This window comes from Bombina bombina, chromosome 2 (genome assembly GCF_027579735.1).
Source record: "Bombina bombina isolate aBomBom1 chromosome 2, aBomBom1.pri, whole genome shotgun sequence".
Classification (NCBI taxonomy): Eukaryota; Metazoa; Chordata; class Amphibia; order Anura; family Bombinatoridae; genus Bombina; species Bombina bombina.
In genome coordinates, this window is record NC_069500.1 from 414,658,967 (window position 1) to 414,677,441 (window position 18,475).

Consider the following 18,475-nt stretch of genomic DNA (forward strand, 5'->3'; position numbering starts at 1 on the left):
GGCTTAATCCTAGCCAAAGCCTGACAAAAAGCCTGAATGTCTGGAACTTTTGCCAGACGCTTGTATAAAAGAATAGACAGAGCAGAAATCTGTCCCTTCAACGAACTAGCAGATAAGCCCTTTTCCAAACCCTCTTGTAGAAAGGACAATATCCTAGGAATCCTAACCTTACTCCATGAGTAACTCTTGGATTCGCACCAATATAAGTATTTACGCCATATCTTATGATAGATTTTTCTGGTAACAGGCTTCCGAGCCTGTATTAAAGGTATCAATAACTGACTCTGAGAAACCACGCTTGGATAGGATCAAGCGTTCAATCTCCATGCAGTCAGCCTCAGATAAATTAGATTTGGATGGTTGAAAGGACCGTGTATTAGAAGGTCCTGCTTCAGAGGTAGAGACCATGGTGGACAGGACGACATGTCCACTAGGTCTGCATACCAGGTCCTGCGTGGCCACGCAGGCGCTATCAGAATCACCAATGCTCTCTCCTGTTTGATCTTGGCAATCAGTCGAGGCAGCAGCGGAAATGGTGGAAACACATAAGCCATGTTGAAGACCCAAGGGGCTGCTAGAGCATCTATCAGCGCCGCTCCCGGGTCCCTGGATCCGTAACGAGGAAGCTTGCCGTTCTGGCGAGACGCCATGAGATCCAGTTCTGGTTTGCCCCAACGACGAATCAGTTGAGCGAACACCTCCGGATGACGTTCCCACTCCCCCGGATGAAAAGTCTGGCGACTTAGAAAGTCCACCTCCCAGTTCTCCACGCCTGGGATGTGGATCGCTGACAGGTGGCAAGAGTGAAACTCTGCCCAGCGAATTATATTTGAGACTTCTAACATCGCTAGGGAACTCCTGGTTCCCCCTTGATGGTTGATGTAAGCCACAGTCGTGATGTTGTCCGACTGAAATCTGATGAACCTCAGTGTTGCTAACTGAGGCCAAGCTAGAAGAGCCTTGAATATTGCTCTTAATTCCAGAATATTTATTGGGAGGAGTTTCTCCTCCTGAGTCCACGATCCCTGAGCCTTCAGGGAGTTCCAGACTGCGCCCCAACCTAGAAGGCTGGCATCTGTTACAATCGTCCAGTCTGGCCTGCGAAAGGTCATGCCCTTGGACAGATGGACCAGAGAAAGCCACCAGAGAAGAGAATCTCTGGTCTCTTGATCCAGATTTAGTAGAGGGGACAAATCTGAGTAATCCCCATTCCACTGACCTAGCATGCATAATTGCAGCGGTCTGAGATGCAGGCGCGCAAATGGCACTATGTCCATTGCCGCTACCATTAAGCCGATTACTTCCATGCACTGAGCCACCGACGGGCGTGGAATGGAATGAAGGACACGGCAAGCATTTAGAAGTCTTGACAACCTGGACTCCGTCAGGTAAATTTTCATCTCTACCGAATCTATAAGAGTCCCTAGGAAGGAGACTCTTGTGAGTGGTGATAGAGAACTCTTTTCCACGTTCACCTTCCACCCATGCGACCTCAGAAATGCCAGAACTATCTCTGTATGAGACTTGGCAATTTGAAAGCTTGATGCCTGTATCAGGATGTCGTCTAGATATGGAGCCACCGCTATGCCTCGCGGTCGTAGAACCGCCAGAAGTGAGCCCAGAACCATTGTAAAGATTCTCGGGGCCATAGCTAACCCGAAGGGAAGAGCTACAAACTGGTAATGCCTGTCTAGGAAGGCAAATCTTAGGTACCGATAATGATCTTTGTGAATCGGTATGTGAAGGTAGGCATCCTTTAAGTCCACTGTGGTCATGTACTGACCCTCTTGGATCATGGGTAGGATGTTCGAATAGTTTCCATTTTGAATGATGGAACTCTTAGGAATTTGTTTAAGATCTTTAGGTCCAAGATTGGTCTGAAGGTTCCTTCTTTCTTGGGAATCACGAACAGATTTGAGTAAAATCCTTGCCCTTGTTCCGTCCGCGGAACTGGGTGGATCACCCCCATTACAAGGAGGTCTTGTACACAGCGTAGAAATGCCTCTTTCTTTATTTGGTTTGCTGATAACCTTGAAAGATGAAATCTCCCTTGTGGAGGAGAAACTTTGAAGTCCAGAAGATATCCCTGGGATATGATCTCCAACGCCCAGGGATCCTGGACATCTCTTGCCCACGCCTGGGCGAAGAGAGAAAGTCTGCCCCCCACTAGATCCGTTTCCGGATAGGGGGCAATCCCTTCATGCTGTCTTAGGGGCAGTAGTAGGTTTTCTGGCCTGCTTGCCCTTGTTCCAGGACTGGTTAGTTTTCCAGGCCTGTCTGTAACGAGCAACAGTTCCTTCCTGTTTTGGAGCGGAGGAAGTTGATGCTGCTCCTGCCTTGAAGTTTCGAAAGGCACGAAAATTAGACTGTTTGGCCTTTGATTTGGCCCTGTCCTGAGGAAGGGTATGACCCTTACCTCCAGTAATGTCAGCGATAATTTCTTTCAAGCCGGGCCCGAATAAGGTTTGCGCCTTGAAAGGAATATTAAGCAATTTAGATTTAGAAGTCACGTCAGCTGACCAGGATTTAATCTATAGCGCTCTGCGCGCCTGGATGGCGAATCTGGAGTTCTTAGCCGTTAGTTTAGTTAAATGTACAATGGCATCAGAAACAAATGCATTAGCTAGCTTAAGTGCTTTAAGCTTGTCCATAATTTCATCCAATGGAGCTGAGTGAATGGCCTCTTCTAGAGACTCAAACCAGAATGCCGCAGCAGAAGTGACCGGAGCAATGCATGCAAGGGGCTGTAAAATAAAACCTTGTTGAACAAACATTTTCTTAAGGTAACCTAATTTTTTATCCATTGGATCCGAAAAAGCACAACTATCCTCCACAGGGATAGTGGTACGCTTAGCTAAAGTAGAAACTGCTCCCTCCACCTTGGGGACCGTTTGCCATAAGTCCCGTGTAGTGGCGTCTATTGGAAACATTTTCCTAAATATAGGAGGTGGGGAAAAGGGCACACCAGGTCTATCCCACTCCTTGCTAATAATTTCTGTAAGCCTTTTAGGTATAGGAAAAACGTCAGTACACACCGGCACCGCATAGTATCTATCCAGCCTACATAATTTCTCTGGAATTGCAACTGTATTACAGTCATTCAGAGCCGCTAAAACCTCCCCTAGCAATACACGGAGGTTCTCAAGCTTAAATTTAAAATTAGAAATCTCTGAATCCGGTTTCCCTGGATCAGATCCGTCACCCACAGAATGAAGCTCTCCGTCCTCATGTTCTGCAAACTGTGACGCAGTATCAGACATGGCTCTCACAGCACCAGCGCGCTCTGTCCTTATCCCAGAGCTATCGCGCTTGCCTCTTAATTCTGGCAATTTAGATAATACTTCTGTCAGGGTATTATTCATAATAGTGGCCATGTCTTGTAAAGTGATTTGTATGGGCGTCTCTGATGTACTTGGCACCACAATATCACGCGCCTCCTGAGCGGGAGGCAAAGGTACTGACACGTGAGGAGAGATAGTCGGCATAACTTCCCCCTCGTTGTCTGGTGATAATTCTTTTATAGATAAAGACTGACCTTTATTATTTAAAGTGAAATCAATACATTTAGTACACATATTTCTATGGGGCTCCACACTGGCCTTCAAACATAATGAACAAACAGATTCATCTGTGTCAGACATGTTTAAACAGACTAGCAATGAGACTAGCAAGCTTGGAAAACACTTTGAAATAAGTTTACAAGCACTAAATAAAACGCTACTGCGCCTTTAAGAAGCACAAAAAATTGTCACAGTTGAAATAATGAACCAAATCAGCAACCAAATTTTCACAACAAATGTATTAAGTTAGCAGAGCATTGCACCCACTTGCAAATGGATGATTAACCCCTTAATACCCAAAAAGGATAATAATATAGAAAAAAACGTGTTTTAACACAGTCAAACACACTGTCACAGGTCTGGTGTGACTGATTACCTCCCTCAAAATGACTTTTGAAGTCCCCTGGGCTCTCTAGAGACGTCCTGTGTCATGCAGGAAGAAACAGGAAGACAGACTGAATTTTTACTGTGCAAAAAAAGCGCTAAAATAGGCCCCTCCCACTCATATTACAACAGTGGGAAGCCTCAGTTAACTGTTTCCATGCAGAAAACATAATTTATGTAAGAACTTACCTGATAAATTCATTGCTTTCATATTAGCAAAAGTCCATGAGCTAGTGACGTATGGGATATACATTCCTACCAGGAGGGGCAAAGTTTCCCAAACCTTAAAATGCCTATAAATACACCCCTCACCACACCCACAATTCAGTTTAACGAATAGCCAAGAAGTGGGGTGATAAGAAAAAAGTGCGAAAGCATATAAAATAAGGAATTGGAATAATTGTGCTTTATACAAAAAAATCAAAACCACCACAAAAAAGGGCGGGCCTCATGGACACTTGCGAATATGAAAAATGAATTTATCAGGTAAGTTCTTACATAAATTATGTTTTCTTTCATGTAATTAGCAAGAGTCCATGAGCTAGTGACGTATGGGATAATGATTACCCAAGATGTGGATCTTTCCACGCAAGAGTCACTAGAGAGGGAGGGATAAAATAAAGACAGCCAATTCCTGCTGAAAATAATCCACACCCAGAATAAAATGTTAATGAAAAAACATAAGCAGAAGATTCAAACTGAAACCACTGCCTGAAATACGTTTCTACCAAAAACTGCTTCAGAAGAAGAAAACACATCAAAATGGTAGAATTTAGAAAAAGTATGCAAAGAGGACCAAGTTGCTGCTTTGCAAATCTGATCAAGCAAAGCTTCATTCCTAAACGCCCAGGAAGTAGAAACTGACCTAGTAGAATGAGCTGTAATCCTTTGAGGCGGAGTGTTACCCGACTCAACATAGGCATGATGAAATAAAGATTTCAACCAAGATGCCAAAGAAATGGCAGAAGCTTTCTGGCCTTTTCTAGAACCGGAAAAGATGACAAATAGACTAGAAGTCTTTCGGAAAGACTTAGTAGCTTCAACATAACATTACAAAGCTCTAACAGCATCCAAAGAAAGCAATGATTTCTCCTTAAAATTCATAGGATTAGGACATAATGAAAGAACCACAATTTCTCTACCAATGTTGTTAGAATTCACAACCTTAGGTAAAAAATTCAAAAGAAGTTCGCAGCACCGCCTTATCTTGATGCAAAATCAGAAAAGGAGACTCACAAAAAAAAGAGTAGATAATTCAGAGACTCTTCTGGCAGAAGAGATTGCCAAAGAAACAAAACTTTCCAAGAAAGTAATATAACGACCAAAGAATGCATGGGTTCAAAAGGAGGAGCTTGAAGAGCCCCCAGAACCAAATTCAAACTCCAAGGAGGAGAAATTGACTTAATGACAGGTTTTATACGAACCAAAGGTTGTACAAAACAATGAATATCAGGAAGATTAGCAATCCTTCTGTGAAAAAGAACAGAAAGAGCAGAGATTTGTCTTTCAAGGAACTTGCGGACAAACCTTTATCTAAACCATCCTGAAGAAACTGAAAAAATTCTCGGTATTCAAAAAAATGCCAAGAAAAAAGATGAGAAAGACACTAAGAAATATAAGTCTTCCAGACTCTATAATATATCTCTCTAGATACAGATTTACGAGCCTGTCACATAGTATCAATCACAGAGTCAGAGAAACCTCTTTGACCAAGAATCAAGCGTTCAAACTCCATACCTTAAAATTAAGGTAATGAGATCCTGATGGAAAAAAGAACCTTGAGACAGAAAGACTGGTCTTAACGGAAGAGTCCACAGCTGGCAAGAGGCCATCCGGACAAGATCCGCATACCAAAACCTGTGAGACCATGCTGGAGCTACCAGCAGGACAAACTAGCAGTCCTTTAGAATATTGGAAAATACCCTTGGAAGAAGAACTAGAGGCGGAAAGATATAGGCAGGATGACACTTGTAAGGAAGAGATAATGCATCCACTGCCTCCGCCCGAGGATCCCGGGATCCGGACAGATACCAGGGAAGTTTCTTGCTTAGATGAGAAGCCATCAGATCTATTTCTGGGAGTTCCCACATTTGAACAATCTGAGGAAATACCTCTGGGTGAAGAGACCATTCACCCAGGTGCAACGTTTGGCGACTGAGATAATCCGCTTTCCAATTGTCCATACCTGGGATATGAACCGCAGAGATTAGACAGGAGCTGGATTCCGCCCAAACCAAAATTCGAGATACTTCTTTCATAGCCAGAGGACTGTGAGTCCCTACTTGATGATTGATGTATGCCACAGTTGTGACATGGTCTCTTCTGAAGAGAGAGTTGTTCATTTGTTTTCAGATAGACAAAGACTGAAGAGCTCTGCAAATTGCACGGAGTTCCAAAATATTGATCGGAAATCTCACCTCCTGAGATTCCCAAACCCCTTGTGCTGTCAGATACCCCCACACAGCTCCCCAACCTGTAAGATTTGCATCTGTTGAGATCATAGTCCAGGTCGGAAGAACAAAGAAGCCCCCTGAACTAAACGATGGTGATCTGTCCACCATGTCAGAGAGTGTCGTATAATCGGTTTAAAGATATTAATTGAGATATCTTTGAGTAATCCCTGCACCATTGGTTCAGCATACAGAGCTGAAGAGGTCGCATGTGAAAACGAGCAAAGGAGATCGCAACTGATGCGGCAGTCCTAAGACCTAAAATTTCCATGCATAAGGCTACCAAAGGGAATGATTGTGACTGAAGGTTTTGACAAGCTGATATCAATGTTAAACTTTTCTTGTCTGACAAGGACAGAGTCATAGACACTGAATCTATCTAGAAACCTAAAAAGGTTATCCTTGTCTGAGGAATCAATGAACTGATTGGTAAATTGATCCTCCAACCATGAACTTGAAGAAACAACACAAGTCGATTCGTATGAGATTCTTCGAAAATGAGAAGACTGAGCAAGTACCAAGATATCGTCCAAATAAGGAAATACCAAAACCCTGTTCCCTGATTACAGAAAGAAGGGCACCGAGAACCTTTGAAAAAAATTCTTGGAACTGAGGCTAGGCCAAACGGTAGAGCCACAAAACTGGTAATGCTTGTCTAAAAAGAGAATCTCAGACACTAAAAGTGATCTGGATGAATCGGAATATGCAGATACACATCCTGTAAATCTATTGTAGACATATAATGCCCTTGCTAAACAAAAGGCAGGATAGTCCTACAGTAACCATCTTGAATGTTGGTATCCTTACATAACGATTCAATATTGATAGATCCGGAACTAGTCTGAAGGAATTGACCTTCTTTGGTACAATGAAGAGATAAAATAAAACCCCAGCCCCTGTTCCAGAACTGGAACTGGCATAATTACTCCAGCCAACTCTAGATCTGAAACACATTTTAGAAATGCTGAGCCTTTGCTGTGTTAACTGGGACACGGGAAAGAAAAAAATCTCTTAGCAGGAGGCCTTAACTTGAAGCCAATTCTGTACCTTTCTGAAACAATGTTCTGAAACCAGAGATTGAGAACGGAATTGATCCAAATTCCTTGAAGAAAACGTAATCTGCCCCATACCAGCTGAGCTGGAATAAGGGCCGCACCTACATGGGTACTTAGTAGCTGGCTATAGGTTTCTATAAGGCTTGGATATATTCCAAACTGGAAATAGTTTCCAAACTGATACCGCTCCTAACAGTTGAGATAATAATTTATTACCCTGGAAAGAAAGGGAAAGCAAAGTTGACTTAGAAGACATATCAGCATTCCAAGTTTAATCCATAAAAACTTTTCTAGCTAAAATAGCTAGAGACATATACCTGACATCAACTCTAATGACATCAAAAGATGGTATCACCAATAAAATTATTAGCATGTTATAGAATAATAATAATGCTATAAAATTATGATCTGTGACTTGTTGCGCTAAAGCTTCTTAACCAAAAAGTTGAAGCTGCACCAACATCCACTAAAAATATAGCAGGTCTAAGAAGATTACCTGAACATAAGTAAGCTTTTCTTAGAAAGGATTCAATTTTCCTATCTAAAGGATCCTTAAATGAAGTACTATCTGCCGTAGGAATAGTAGTACATTTAGCAGGAGTAGAGACAACCCTATAACCTTAGGGATTTTGTCCCAAAAAAACTCTAATCTGTCAGATGGCACAGGATATAATTGCTTAAACGTTTAGAAGGAGTAAAAGAATTACCCAAATTATTCCATTCCCTGGAAATTACTTCAGAAATAGCATCAGGGAGATTAAACACTTCTGGAATAACTACAGGAGATTTAAAAACCTTATTTAAACGTTTAGATTTAGTATCAAGAGGACCAGAATCTTCTATTTCTAATGCAATTAACACTTCTTAAAATAAAGAACGAATAAATTCCATCTTGAACAAATACAAAGATTTATCAGCATCAACCTCTGAGACAGAAACCTCTGAACCAGAAGAACCATTATCAGTATCAGAATGATGATGTTCATTTAAAAATTCATCTGAAAAAAGAGAAGTTTTAAAAGACTTTTATGTAAACTAGAAGGAGAAATAACAGACATAGCCTTCTTAATGGATTTAAAAAATAAAATCTCTTATGTTATCAGGAACACTCTGAAAATTAAATGTTGACGGAACAGCAACAGGTAATGTAACAGTACTAAAGGAAATTTTATCTGCATTAATAAGTTTGTCATGACATGCAATACAAACAACAGCTGGAGAAACAGATACCAAAAATTTATAACAGATACACTTAGCTTGGTAGCTCCAGCACCGGGCAGTAATTTTCCTGAAGTATCTTCTGACTCAGTTGCAACGTGGAACATCTTGCAATATGTAAAAGAAAAAAACAACATATAAAGCAAAATTGATCAAATTCCTTAAATGACAGTTTCAGGAATGGGAAAAAAATGCCAGTGAACAAGCTTCTAGCAACCAGAAGCAATAAATAATGAGACTTAAATAATGTGGAGACAAAAGCGACGCCCATATTTTTTTAGCGCCAAATAAGCCGCCCACATTATTTGGCGCCTAAATACTTTTGGCGCCAAAAATGACGCCACATCCGGAACGCCGACATTTTTGGCGCAAAAGAACGTCAAAAAAATGACGCAACTTCCGGCGACACGTATGACGCCGGAAACAGAAAAGATTTTTTGCGCCAAAAAAGTCCGCGCCAAGAATGACGCAATAAAATGAAGCATTTTCAGCCCCCGCGAGCCTAACAGCCCACAGGGAAAAAGTCAAATTTTTTAAGGTAAGAAAAAATGATTGGTTCAAATGCATTATCCCAAATATGAAACTGACTGTCTGAAATAAGGAATGTTGAACATCCTGAGTCAAGGCAAATAAATGTTTGAATACATATATTTAGAACTTTATAAAAAAGTGCCCAACCATAGCTTAGAGTGTCACAGAAAATAAGACTTACTTACCCCAGGACACTCATCTACATGTTGTAGAAAGCCAAACCAGTACTGAAACGAAAATCAGCAGAGGTAATGGTATATATATATATATATAAGAGTATATCGTCGATCTGAAAAGGGAGGTAAGAGATGAATCTCCACGACCGATAACAGAGAACCTATGAAATAGACCCCGTAGAAGGAGATCATTGAATTCAAATAGGCAATACTCTCCTCACATCCCTCTGACATTCACTGCACGCTGAGAGGAAAACCAGGCCCCAACTTGCTGCGGAGCGCATATCAACGTAGAATCTAGCACAAACTTACTTCACCACCTCCATAGGAGGCAAAGTTTGTAAAACTGAATTGTGGGTGTGGTGAGGGGTGTATTTATAGGCATTTTAAGGTTTGGGAAACTTTGCCCCTCCTGGTAGGAATGTATATCCCATACGTCACTAGCTCATGGACTCTTGCTAATTACATGAAAGAAATATAAGTCAGCCATGTGGAAAATTCATGCCCCAATAAATGTTATCACCAAAGTACCTCACAAAAACGATTAAACATGCCAACAACCGTTTTAAACATCTTTTTCTTTTATTTTTTAAAGAGTATGTATCTCTATTGATAAGCCTGATACCAGTCCTTCTACTGCATTTAAGACTTATTACATTACTTCAGTAATAGCAGCATTTTCTTAGTCAAATTCCATTCCTAGAAAATTACTTTACTGTATATACATTAATCAGCCTGATACCAGTCACTTCCACTGCATTTAAGGCTGTACTTACATAATATCGGTATCAGCAGTATTTTCTTAGTTAATTCCATTCCTTAGGAAAAAATATTTTACTGCACATACCTTATTTGCAGGGGACCCCGCACGCTATTACCTTTCTGAAGTTACCCCACTCCTCAGAATGTGCGAGAACAGCCAGTGGATCTTAGTTACTTCTGCTAAGATCATAGAAAACACAGGCAGATTCTTCTTCCAAATACTGCCTGAGAAAAAAACAGCACACTCCGGTGCCATTTAAAAATAACAAACTTTTGATTGAAGAAATAATTAAGTATAAAACACCACTCTCCTCTCACGACCTCCATCTATGTTGAGAGTTGCAAGAGAATGACTGGATATGACATGTGAGGGGAGGAGCTATATGGCAGCTCTGCTTTGGGTGATCCTCTTGCAACTTCCTGTTGGGAAGGGAATATATCCCATAAGTAATGGATGACCCGTGGACTGAATACACTTAACAAGAGAAATTGGTTTACAAACACTTGCTATATATAACATGTAATTAAGATCATTGGTAACATTTGATGGGGGGGTGGCCAAACAAGGTTGTCAGCCTTCTCATAGCCAATCAAGTTCATTTGTAACAAAGTGTAAATGTATACAAACACTACCATGGACTTATAACAGCAAATAATTCATTCATAAAATAACAACATTAGACCACTATCATTTGATCCCTGGCCCAAAAATCCCTCATAAGTACATATTCAACCTCCATCATTGCAGACTCTTAAGTAAAGCTCAAGCTACAGCATTAGATCAGTAGTTAGGAGTGAAACAATTCATATAACACGATATGTATTGATAACATACACTCATAACATTTCTGTTTATAGTATTTAGTAGTTTATTACTATAAACAGAAATGTTATGATGAGTCGTGTTTGGAGGAGAGAGAATGCTGAGTTGCAACCAAAGAACACCATACCTACTGTGAAGCATGGGGTGGCAACATCATGCTTTAGGGCTGTTTCTCTGCAAAGGGAACAGGATGACTGATCCGTGTACATGAAAGAATGAATGGGGGCATGTATCGTGAGATTTTGAGTGCAAACCTTCCATCAGCAAGGGCATTGAAGATGAAACGTGGCTAGGTCTTTCAGCATGACGATGATCCCAAACACACCACCCGGGCAACGGAGTGGCTTCAAAGAAGCATTTCAAGGTCCTGGAGCGGCCTTAGCCAGTCTCCAGATCTCAACCCCATAGAAAACCTTTGGAGGGAGTTGAAAGTCTGTGTTGCCCAGCTACAGACCCAAAACATCACTGCTCTAGAGGAGATCTGCATGCAGGAATGGGCCAACATACCAGCAACATGGTGCAACCATATCCCTCTAATCACATTGGGCAAAGAGTCCAGGTTTGGTATCTCCCATCACCCCTTAGACAGATTTTCCCCAAGTTCATAATATACATAGAAAAATATATGCCTATGGTTCTCTGACTGATTTTAGCACACTTATCAGTACAGATCTACCCGGCTTTAAAGTGGGGGTTAACCTGACCAATTTTTGCAACACACTGAAAGTGCTCAGAGTACCTAATAGGTGATTTCCATTTCTGTAGCAATAACCTGCCACCTAGAGGGGCACAGGGACTATGTATATCAAAGAGTGACATTCCTACTTTCATTTGAGGAAAAAGGGGACTCAATTCTTTCAAAAATTGTGGCTTTTGTACGTTGCAGGTCTTTCTATGGGGCCACTATTTTTTTTATAAATTAAGGGGTTTCAGCAGATTGGAGAACATGGGATTTGGTGCAGTTGTAACAGGTTTTTAAGATGTAGTCATGAAGAATTCAACTAATTGAAAACAATTTTGTAAGTCATATCTTTATAAGCTCTTGTAAATTTAACAGCAGACACAAAGAAGGATTCAAACATCCCATAAACTGCCTCAAAACTCATAAAAAATGTATAGAGATTTTTTTTATTTACATTTTCAGATTTCATGCAATAATTACAGCAAGGAATAAAACATTTTAGATTACATGGATATATTTTAATAGCTACACAATAATTTAATTAGCACATAAAAACAACATGGTAAAAAGTAGTAATAAAAGAGCATTTACAAATGAAAGCTAGAAGTGAAGAATCGAACCAGCTGATGGATATTGGTCACAAATCACTGTAGGGAAAATAAAAATGCTTTAGCATATACTGTAGGTCATTATAATTATTTCACAAAGCAATAAGCCTCTATATCACTAAAACAAATAACGAGAGACAGACAGAGAGACAGAGAGACACCTACAGACTCTGTTTACAACAAAATTAGGGGGATTACAGATACACAAAAGCAGATATTACTCACTTTACCCAAACATCAAAAATCCCCCAAAAATACTGTTTACAAAAACAAAATTTATGCTTACCCGATAAATTTCTTTTTGCGATGTACCGAGTCCACGGTTTCATCCTTACTTGTGGGATATTATCCTTCCTAACAGGAAGTGGCAAAGAGAGCACCCACAGCAGAGCTGTCTATATAGCTCCCCCCTCAACTCCCCCCCCCCAGTCATTCGACCGAAGGCCAAGGAAGAAAAAGGAGAAACTATAAGGTGCAGAGGTGACTGAAGTTTTCAATAAAAAATACTATCTGTCTTGAATAGACAGGGCGGGCCGTGACTCGGTACATCGCAAAAGAAAGAAATTTATCAGGTAAGCACACATTTTGTTTTCTTTTGCAAGATGTACCAAGTCCACGGTTTCATCCTTACTTGTGGGATACCAATACCAAAGCTTTAGGACACGGATAAAGGGAGGGACAAGACAGGAACCTAAACGGAAGGCACCACTGTTTGCAAAACCTCTCTCCCAAAAATAGCCTCCGAAGAAGCAAAAGTATAAAATTTATAACATTTGGAAAAGGTATGAAGCGAAGACCAAGTCGCAGCCTTACAAATCTGTTCCACAGAAGCATCATTTTTAAAAGCCCATGTGGAAGCTACCGCTCTAGTAGAGTGAGCTGTAATTCTTTCAGGAGGCTGCTGTCCAGCAGTCTCATAAGCCAAACTGATGATGCTTTTCAGCCAAAAAGAAAGAGGTAGCCATAGCCTTTTGACCCCTACGCTTTTCAGAATAGACAACAAAGAAGATGTCTGACGAAAATCTTTGGTTGCCTGCAAATAAAACTTCAAAGCACAAACCACGTCCAAGTTGTGCAACAGACGTTCCTTCTTAGGAGGAGGATTAGGACACAGAGAAGGAACAACAATTTCCTGATTGATATTCCTGTTAGTAACAACCTTAGGGAGGAACCCAGGTTTGGTACGCAAAACCACCTTATCAGCATGGAAAACAAGATAATGCGAGTCACATTGTAATGCAGATGGTTCAGAAACTCTTCGAGCTGAAGAGATAGCAACTAGAAACAGAACTTTCCAAGATAGAAGCTTAATATCTATGGAATGCATGGGTTCAAACGGAACCCCCTGAAGAACTTTAAGAACTAAATTTAGATTCCATGGCGGAGCAACAGGTTTAAACACAGGCTTAATTCTAACTAAAGAATAACAAAAAACCCAAACGTCTGGGACATCTGCCAGACGCTTGTGCAACAGAATAGACAAAGCAGATATCTGTCCGTTTATGGAACTAGCGGACAATCCTTTCTCCAATCCCTCTTGGAGAAAAGACAAAATCCTAGGAATCCTGATCTTACTCCATTAGTAGCCTTTGGATTCGCACCAAAAAAGATATTTGAAAAAACCCCAGCAAGAGTGTGTGTAAAAGCAAAAAATCCGGCCTTACTTTTGGCATATAAAGTTACTTTTTGTTTTTGTGCCGCATACATATATAACATCAAGAGCGGTATCCAGCAAAGTATAAAAAGCAAAGGATACAAATACTTACCTTGAGCCTACCAATCCTCATAACATAATAAAAGTAGACATTTGGGATCTTTCTTTTGACCTTTCAATACGGACATTTTTTACACATTTTTTAATATTGTTTTGTGTTTAGTAATTTTTTATGTAGAAAATTGACACATATTGAGTTTTTACATATGGCCATTTAAATACCCATATTACATCTGGGAGACGTCCCAGAGAAATTTCTGACATCCAGTGGTAATTACCAAATATTTTTTATCTTTATCATGTTTTAAATAAATTTTCTGCTGATTTAATTTCAAAAGGTAAAGTCGTTTATGATTCATTATTGTTTTTTCATAGGTCTTTATGATATATTTTATTTAAAATATTAGCCTTTTAACATTCATACAATCTTTTTGGGAAATTGACAGCACTAATAATCGCTTTCACTACAATTCTAAATATAATTAATTCACGCAATTAATGCACTTTTATGGACTAGGAACACAACATCCTATATAAGGTTACTGTAAATAATATAATAAAACTAGACACGTGAAAAAAACAAAATTGCCTATTTTATTTTTCACATAAATACACAATTATTAGAATAGAGTATTATAAAAGACATCACATATATATGATTTAAACACACTTTACACACTTGTTTGTATTCACAAAATAAGTTTTAATTTTTTTCTCTCTACACTTTCAAAAACAGCCACCTAGACCCAGCAATATTTACTAAGTAAAAAATTAATAAAAACTTTCTCTTAAATATTAACTACATCCCTTAAGTGCACCACGCCCCTATTCCTACACATATTCTTCCAAAAAAGATATTTACGTCATATCTTATGATAGATCTTCCTGGTGACAGGCTTTCAAGCCTGAATCAAGGAATCTATGACTGACTCAGAGAAACCCCGCTTTGATAAAATCAAGCGTTAAATCTCCAAGCAGTCAGTTGCAGAGAAATTAGATTTGGATGCTTGAATGGACCTTGAATCAAAAGATCCTGTCTCAGTGGCAGAGTCCATGGTGGCAGAGATGACATGTCCACCAGGTCTGCATACCAAGTCCTGCGTGGCCATGCAGGTGCTATCAAAATCACCAAAGCTCTGGCAATCAAACGAGGAAGAAGAGGGAAAGGTGGAAACTCATAAGCCAGGTTGAACGACCAGGGTACTGCTAGAGCATCTATCAGTACTGCCTGAGGATCCCTTGACCTGGATCCGTAACAAGGAAGTTTGGCGTTCTGACTAGACGCAATCAGATCCAATTCTGGTGTGCCCCATAGCTGAACCAGTTGAGCAAACACCTCCTAATGGAGTTCCCACTCCCCCGGATGAAAAGTCTGACGACTCTTGTGAGAGGGGAAAGAGAACTTTTTTTACGTTCACCTTCCACCCATGAGATCTTAGAAAGGCCAACACTAAGTCCGTGTGAGACTTGGCTAGTTGGAAAGTCGACGCTTGAATTAGGATGTCGTCTAGATAAGGTGCCACTGCTATGCCCTGCGGCCTTAGGACTGCCAGAAGGGACCCTAGCACCTTTGTGAAGATTCTTGGCGCCGTGGCCAACCCGAAGGGAAGAGCCACAAACTGGTAATGCTTGTCCAGAAAGGCAAACCTGAGGAATTGGTGATGATCTTTGTGGATAGGAATGTGTAGATACGCATCCTTTAAGTCCACGGTGGTCATATATTGACCCTCCTGGATCATTGGTAAAATAGTGAAGGATGGGACTCTTAGGAATTGGTTTAGGATCTTGAGATCTAGAATTGGTCTGAAGGTTCCCTCTTTTTTGGGAACCACAGATTGGAGTAGAACCCCTGCCCCTGTTCTGCTTTCGGAACTGGGCAGATCACTCCCATGGTAAAAAGGTCTTCTACACAGCGTAAGAACGCCTCTCTTTTTGTCTGGTTTACAGGCAATTGAGAAAGATGGAATCTCCCCCTTGGAGGAGAATCTTTGAAATCTAGAAGATACCCCTGGGTTACAATTTCTACAGCCCAGGAGTCCTGAACGTCTCTTGCCCAGGCCTGAGCAAAGAGAGAGAGTCTGCCCCCTACTAGATCCGATCCCGGATTGGGGGCTACCCCTTCATGCTGTCTTGGTGGCAGCAGCAGGCTTCTTGGACTGTTTACCCTTGTTCCAAGCCTGGTTAGGTCTCCAGACTGGCCTGGATTGAGCAAAGTTCCCCTCTTGCTTCGCAGCAGGGGAAGAGGAAGCAGGACCACCCTTGAAGTTTCGAAAGGAATGAAAATTATTTTGTTTGGTCCTCGTCTTATTTGACTTATCCTGAGGGAGGGCATGACCCTTCCCTCCAGTGATATCTGAAATGATCTCTTTCAGTTCAGGCCCGAATAGGGTCTTACCCTTTAAAGGGATGGTCAAAAGCTTAGATTTTGATGACACATCAGCCGACCAGGACTTAAGCCATAACGCTCTACGCGCTAAAATGGCAAAACCTGAATTCTTTGCCGCTAATTTAGCCAGATGAAAAGCGGCGTCTAATGAAAGAATTATCTAGCTTAAGAGCCCTAATTCTGTCCAGAATATCATCTAATGGGGTCTCCACCTGAAGAGCCTCTTCGAGAGCCTCAAACCAAAAGACGGCTGCATTGGTTACAGGAACAATGCACGCTATAGGCTGGAGAAGAAAACCTTGATGAACAAAAATTTTCTTTAGGAGACCCTCTAATTTTTTATCCATAGGATCTTTGAAAGCACAACTGTCCTCAATAGGTATAGTTGTACGCTTAGCCAGAGTAGAAATAGCTCCATCCACCTTAGGGACCGTCTACCATGAGTCCCGCATGGTGTCAGATATGGGAAACATCTTCTTAAAAACAGGAGGGGGAGCGAACGGAATACCTGGTCTATCCCACTCCTTAGTAACAATGTCCGAAATCCTCTTAGGGACCGGAAAAACATCAGTGTAAACAGGAACCTCTAAATATTTGTCCATTTTACACCATTTCTCTGGAACTACAATAGGGTCACCATCATCCAGAGTCGCTAAAACCTCCCTGAGCAATAAGGGGAGGTGTTCTAGCTTAAAATTTAAATGCCGTCATATATGAATCTGTCTGAGGGAACATTTTTCCTGAATCAGAAATATCTCCCTCAGAGAGCAAATCCCTCATCCCTACCTCTGAACATTATGAGGGTATATCGGATACGGCTACTAAAGCGCCAGAAGGCTAAGCATTCGTTCTTAACCCAGAGCTACTGCGCTTCCCTTGCAACCCAGGCAGTTTAGATAAAACCTCTGTGAGGGTAGTATTCATAACTGATCTTGCAAGGTGAAAGAATTAGACGCACTAGAGGTACTTGACGTCACTTGTGCGGGCGTTACTGGTTGTGACACTTGGGGAGATCTAGATGGCAAAACCTGATTTCCTTCTGTCTGAGAATCATCCAGTTCCAAAATCTTATAAGTCAAAATATGCTGCTTGCAATTTATAGACATATCAGTACAAGTGGGACACATTCTAAGAGGGGGTTCCACAATGGCTTCTAAACAAATTGAGCAATGAGTTTCCTCAGTGTCAGACATGTTGAACAGGCTAGTAATGAGACAAGCAAGCTTGGAAAACACTTTAATGAAAAAACAATTTTCAAAAACGGTACTGTGCCTTTAAGAGAAAAAAAGGCATACACAAACTGCAAAACTGCTTAAAATTACCTCAAATTTTCCAAAATTTTTGCAGTAGACTCACTAAGCTTTAGTAAGATTGCACCACAAGCAATTTAACAATTAACCCCCAAATATGAAAACCGGATTGACAAAGTGCCAAAGACCGGTAAAAACCCGTCAGCACCTTGCCACAGCTCTGCTGTGGCGCCTATCTGCCCTTAGGGATTGATAATGTGGGGATAAAGCTTCAATTAGGCCCAAGAAGTTCACCAGGACCCTCCGGTGTTGTAGCTTGCTGCTTGTCTAGAGAAAACTGCGCAACTGAGGCGTGAAAATAGGCCCCGCCCATCTCACTCGATGTTACTAAGGCCTTCAGAAAAATCTACCAAGCGTTTTTACAGCCATGTGGGTTATAAAAACCCCAAAAAGCCAAGTGTACCCTCAATACAGTTGTCCCTTCAAGTAATATAAACAGCACTCCCAGAACACACAAACATTTGCTATATATCATTCAAACTGAGTGTCCCATAAGTTTAGCCCTTTATGCAAGCTAGTAATGCGCCCCTTATAAGACTAGGATTACTGCGTACCCTTCCCCTCATGGGGATACTGTCAGCCTTTCTGAATTATCACAGTCTCTCCAGAAAAAATGACTGAACATACCTCATTGCTGTATAGCAAGAAACCGTTCCAAACACTGAAGTTTTCCTGTACTCCTCAGCTTCTGTGGGAACAGCAGTGGACCTTAGTTACAAATGCTAAGATCATCCTCCTCTAGGCAGAAATCTTCATCTATCTCCTGCCTGAGAGTAAATAGTACACACCGGTACCATTTAAAAATAAACTCTTGCT

General features: G+C 40.9%; 1 protein-coding gene across 1 annotated transcript in view; it reads right to left on the reverse strand.

Annotated features, from left to right (window-relative positions):
- Nucleotides 1-12,073: 12,073 nt before the first annotated feature.
- CDC45 (cell division cycle 45) overlaps nt 12,074-18,475 on the reverse strand; it is a 170,498-nt gene continuing 164,096 nt past the window's right edge. The window contains exon 19 of the mRNA XM_053701933.1: nt 12,074-12,288. The gene's annotated coding sequence lies outside the window, so the exon portion shown is untranslated. The remainder of the gene's footprint in view (nt 12,289-18,475) is intronic.